Raw genomic sequence first — 5,686 nt, forward strand, 5'->3', positions numbered from 1 at the left:
TGTCACACAAGAGCCTTTTCCACCTGAAGTGTTACTTAACGTCCTACAAGACAAACATTGACCCAGATCCAATGAACAACGTGGTAGGGAAATGTTTTCCATGTATAGATAACAGGCAAAAGATACTATCCTCAATATGTAAAGAAGATCTAGAAACCAATTTTTGCAAGCACTAAACAGTAAAATATGAAGAAAAGCAGAAACATAGCCATAAAAAAATATGTAAGAGCATAGAAAATGATCTAAGAGATAACACGGCAAATTTTACTAGCAACAAGGAATAAAAGTTGGAATAAAAGTGGGGGGATTTTCCCCACTTCTGTAATGGGGAAACATATTTCTGCAGTGTTTTAATTTTTACAAAAGAGAATGTATTCTACTTGAACAGACGTTTAAAATTTGAAAGAAATTATTATTAATGTTCAAAATGACTTAACTTTGAGGATGTTCATTAAAACACGAATGGAAAGAACCTCCTCATGACTTTAAGACTCTCCTGTAACTTTTCTAATAGTTTACTGTGTCTATTTTATTTCACATTTAGATCCTAACTCATTTGGAGTTTATGTTGTGCGCGGTATGCAATAGAGCTGACTTTCCCCCGATCAAGTGGAAAACCAACTGTCCAGGCACCGCTCACTGGGTAGTTCTGGCTTTCCCAGCTGACCTGAAATGCCTCCTTTCCCACCAGCTAGACCCCGACAGCTACAGATGCCTCTCGAGTGCCCTGGACCGAGGGAGGTAAGCTCTCCAGCCTGGGATCCCTGTCTACAAGGCACGGCTACTATCAGAGCCTTCTCCCAAGAGAGCAGGGAGGATGTGACACACAGAAGTGCTCAGGGGCCCTCAGCCACACAGCAAGAAACCCCTCATAGCGACCGGGCGGGGCGAGCCACCAGGCTCTGGTACTGACCCTGGCAGGGGGGCAGCAGGCTGCTCAGGGAGGGGAAGCTCACTGTCTTCAGCTCGTCCAGCTTCTCCTGTAGCTTGGACGCCTGCTGTCTGAGCACTGACCCTCTGCCGCAAGGTCTTCGGCTCTCCATTCTTTGCCACCTGCCCCTGCAGGCAGCACCCCTGGCTCTTGTTCTGCCCAGAGCAGAAGCAGTAGGAGTGCTGCGAGTCAGGAGTCTGCAGGTCCCCGACGCTGACAGGATGACCGTGGTGATGGACATGGGGCTGCATCACTGGGCTCACTCTGCAGATTCCACAGCTGGCGTCGGGCTGACGTGTCAGAGGGACAGAGGGGCTCTGGGGGGCTTCTGCGGCATCACTCTGAGTGATAAAGTCTGGGGGCTCTGGGCCAAGCCCTTGTCTGGCCCCAGGCTGGTCCCCCTGCAACCAGGCTCCACGTATCTCTCCAACCTCTTTCGTTCGACAGGCTCTTGGGGATGCACCTCTCCGGATTGTGTTTGGAGAAGAAAATTCTATTAGGAAGGAAGCAAGCCGATAAATTTGCATGCCCCAGATCCTGGGGGTGGGAGAGAAAGTCATCTGAGGAAACCCCACTCTTATCTAGCTGGCCCCATAGGGGAAGGTGCTGAGCTCATCGCCAGGATCCACAGTAGAGGTGTTTGCTTCTCCCTGGCTGCCTGAGGCTGTGATGGCCACACCATCTCCTGAGTTCCTTCCAGAGAGTGCTGTGCCCTCTCCCGACCGGCGCCTCCTGGGCGGCCCTCGGTGCAGTTTCACCCTGCAGAGCGGCTCGCTTCAACTTGTAGCACTCTGGCTTGTCCATCAGGTTTTCACCTGAGGACGACGATGAACCTGCAGCTCCCTTCTCTTCTGCTTCACTCGAATGTCCCCTCAGGCCCCCCAAGGCCCCCCAAGGCCTTTCTGGTGTCCTTTCTCCTGGTGTGGCATCAGGTAAAAGATGGAGGGCACGGCCATGGACTTGAGCAGGCAGTGCTGATCCTCCAGCCTTTTGGAGAAGCTGTCTTTGGCAAAATGTTCACTACAGAGGAAAGAATACCTGGTGGGGGTCCAGTTACCCCTCTGAACAGCTTTTAACCACTGGATGAGACGTTTTGAGGTCTTCGGGGGGAACCTGCAGGACAAATAACACAGTAATTAGAAAGACATAATTAAACAACTTTCCCTAAAATGATCTACTATAAAAGCAAAACAAGTGTTTTTGCAAATACCCAGACCTGTATTGACTTCCACATTTAAAACCCGAGTAAAGATTGAAGGAACACCTTCTACTTGCAAGTTATTACTGGAATGGAAAGATGCAGGACCCACTGCCTACCCTTAAGGAGCTTACAGTCTGCAGGGCAGATAAGGAAGGTGAGGAACTCCTCCTACATGTGCTCAAGGCATACAGATGCTCAGACACATGGCACAGGATGGCATCAAGACCACAGGACAGGCTTCAGGAAGCCCCAGAAACAGCTCCTAGAAGCTCACAGCTGACCAACCGTCCTGCTGTGCTGGGGATGCAGGATTTTGGTGCTAAAAACGGGATGGTTGGTCCCCCTATTTAGAAGCCAGGCCAGGTGTCAGCCAGCAGAGCTTCCCAGACACTCAGCATGGCGTCTGGCGCCTGCTGTGGCTCAAGCAGCTGAGGATGGGCAACCAGCTCTAAGAGGGGGTCAGACTCAAAAGCTGTAGGTCTGTGTTCCTACTGTAATCCACTATCAGGGGTAAAACAGCTCCCTTTAAGACACAACCAGCCCCTGGAAGATACTGAGCAACATACTGAATATTCCTTTCTTCTCATTAAGGTAAGATTTCTATTGAGATGGAACTGAGCACATGGGGGTGGGGGTGGTCACTCCACAGGGCTCTCTGCTCCATCTGCGGTCATCTAACCCACCTGAGGCCGCTGTGGACCAGGACCTGGGTGGATACTAGCTCCTCAGGAACTTCTAAGTAACATGACCTTCTAAACTTTCTCCATGCTTTCTGAGCCCATCTCCCAAACACCTCCCCCCCAATTCCCACCTCCTTGGCCCCCTACCACGTTAGACCATTATGAATGCCAAGAGCAGCCTGCCTCATTTTCAGACACAGTAACCAAATTTTGGGGACACAAGCTCTAAAAGAAACTGTCCAGAAAGCTCAGTGGCTGACCTCTGGAAATACTCCAATATTACCAGTTCTTTTGATAGACGGGAACAACATGAGACTCAGAACAAACCACTGTAAACTTCCAATAAGACTATAAATGACAAGCGTCATTCAGGTCTTTAAAACTTAACACCCTGCAACATCAAACAGAAGTATCTGCGAGGGGGTCTTTCACGTCAAGTCCCTTCAGTTCACTGTCCTGGCACCTTCAGTGTAGAAGTCCACAGAAAGGGACTCGCTGAAATAGCTGAATTCCAGAAGCCCTCAGGAAGGCGCCAGGCCAGAGGGAAGCCAAACCCCTTGCCCTGTCCGGGGCCAACTTCCTCGGGGGCCCAGGAGGAAGTGGGAAAGGCGCCCCTCCCGCGAGTCCGCAGGGTCAGCCTCTCCAGGAGGCGTGGGCCGTGCCCTGCTCCCCGCAGGATGCTGTCAGGATCCGCTCCAGGCCTCACCTCTATGGGCAGAGCTACCTTTCCCCGGAACCGCCAGATCCTTCTAGTCACAGAGCATCTGGGAGCCCGTGGTAACCCAGGTACAAGTTGCATTTGCTCAGCCACAGTCCTGATGGCAGAGATCAAGGCGGGCTCCCAGGATCAAAGGAGCGGAGAAGTCAGAGCAAACGCAGGAGGACAGCTGACCAAAAGAGGAGCGTTTCCGGAACACACTGTTTCTGGAAATTGTCAGCACCAACTTGAGTGAGGGGAGCTTAAGGTGGCCGCGGGGTGGTGGTGAGAGGGTGGTGGAGGCCCTAAGGTGGAAGCCGGGCGGCCTCCAGGTGGGCTCAGGGTGCGCGCGGGAGTGACCGCCGGTGGCCACGGCGACGCGAGGAGCCCGGGCCAGAGACGCCAGCCAGGGCCAAGGTCACACAGCGCCCGGGCGCTGGCTCATTCGCGGGACCGGCCCCGAGGCCCGGCGCCCCAAGTGAGGCCGCCTCGGGCCGGCCGCGCGGCGTCAGTTTCCCCGCGGGGCCCAGCGGGCGGGGCCGTGGCCGGCGGGCAGCCCGGCGCCCGGCGGAGGGAGGGGCGGCTTGTCCCCCTGCCCTGCCGGTCGGCTCAGTTCGCGGCCCGCAGCCCGTCACCACCTCGGGGTTTGGGCCCCTAGCGGGACCCCCCAGGGGTGCGGCGGCGGCGACTGGGCGGCGGGACGTGGGGGCCGCCGTCCGGCAAGATGGCGGCGCCCAGCCGCGTCGGCGCGGGAAGACGGGGCGCGGAGGGAGCCGGGAGGGGCGGCCGCGGGGGGCGCTCGCCCGGCGCCTTGGGCGCAGGGCGGCGGCCGGGGCGGGGCCCTCGGGCGGGGCGAGGCCGGCGCGGGGCTCACGGTCGGGATCGGCGGGTCCCGGCGCTTTTCCAGGCCGCCCGCAGCGCCCGGCGACCCCCGCCAGGCCCAGGCCGCGGCGACGAGAAGGGACAGCGCGGCGGCGGGACGCGCTCGGGCGGAGCGCGTCTTGAAAGGGCTTCTGCCTCCCCCGCCGGGAGGGAAGACGGGCAAGCTCTCTTGGTTCTGTTGGGGGCTGAGGGGAGACGCTCCAACACTCACAGCACACGCAGTTGTGTTGTTTCATTCACTGACCAACAGATCATCCAGGCGCTTTTCGGGGGGCGGGGGTGGGGTGTTGGCCCATCCTCTTATGCTGCTCCTCCAGAGGGGACAGTTCCGGAATTTTTGATGCAAGATGTTGTGGCTCTTGGTCCAGTAGCCTTGAAAGCGTTGTTACACGCGCTCTCTTTTTCATCCCACAACAGTTTTGGTTCTTTCATTCCTTGTAGGGAGTGATTTCCTTCAAGAACCCCTCCTCCGTCCAGGAAGTCTTTCCCCTGATTTAATTCCACCTGTCATCCTGGGTGGCAGTGTTCTTCCTTCGGTTTTCTCTTCCTGGCAGCTGCAACATCAATTGACTGAAATCCCAGTTTGTAAACTGTAACGTAGGCATGTTCGCCCAAGATTTCAACGGTCTGTGGCATCTCTTCACTTAAATGTGTTAGGTGGCTGGAGGAAACAGTAGCCCTGACTCCCAAAGGAGCGTGTTAACCAGACGGATTTTCTGTGAAGTTTGTTTTAAAACAAGAAAGTATCAGGGGCTGTTGTACTGTTCGCAGGGGCATAGGGTGGGAGAAGGAACACAATTATTTACTTATCCACTTTCTTTGAAGTTCTTACTGCTTGCATACCTATGACCATTCTTCGGAGAGACTTGGTTAAGGTGAAAAGCACAGTTTAATGTTGGTCATACTACCTTCAGTGTGAAAATCTCATGTTCAAGTTAGGATGATCCCCTATGGGACACGGAAGGCTGCTTCAAAGTAGAAAAGGTGGAAGACCTCTGTTGATGCTGATAAGAATACATATGATATCTGTAGGGTGTGCTGGGGAATTTCTTTTCTAATGTGATGCTGTACATATGTCCTTTTAGGGACGATTAATGGACCAGCCTCCACTGATCCCTGGAGTCCTTACAGATTCAGCCTTCCTTGACCAAGTGTTAGGCAGTTCCTGGTTGTTTTTATACTCATCTGTTCAAGGAACTGCATGTATTTTGGAGTGCAAAGTTTGCCTCAGGCATTGTTCTAGACCCTGGGGCTAGAGAAGTGAAGAGACAACAGCTGTGCCCCGGCTGACATGA

General features: G+C 54.4%; 1 pseudogene; it reads right to left on the reverse strand.

The window, feature by feature from the left end:
* Positions 1-869: 869 nt before the first annotated feature.
* On the reverse strand, positions 870-4,627 carry LOC131414622 (peroxynitrite isomerase THAP4-like; annotated as a pseudogene).
* Positions 4,628-5,686: the final 1,059 nt, after the last annotated feature.

The sequence above is a fragment of the Diceros bicornis genome, chromosome 15, assembly GCF_020826845.1.
Source record: "Diceros bicornis minor isolate mBicDic1 chromosome 15, mDicBic1.mat.cur, whole genome shotgun sequence".
NCBI lineage: Eukaryota > Metazoa > Chordata > Mammalia > Perissodactyla > Rhinocerotidae > Diceros > Diceros bicornis.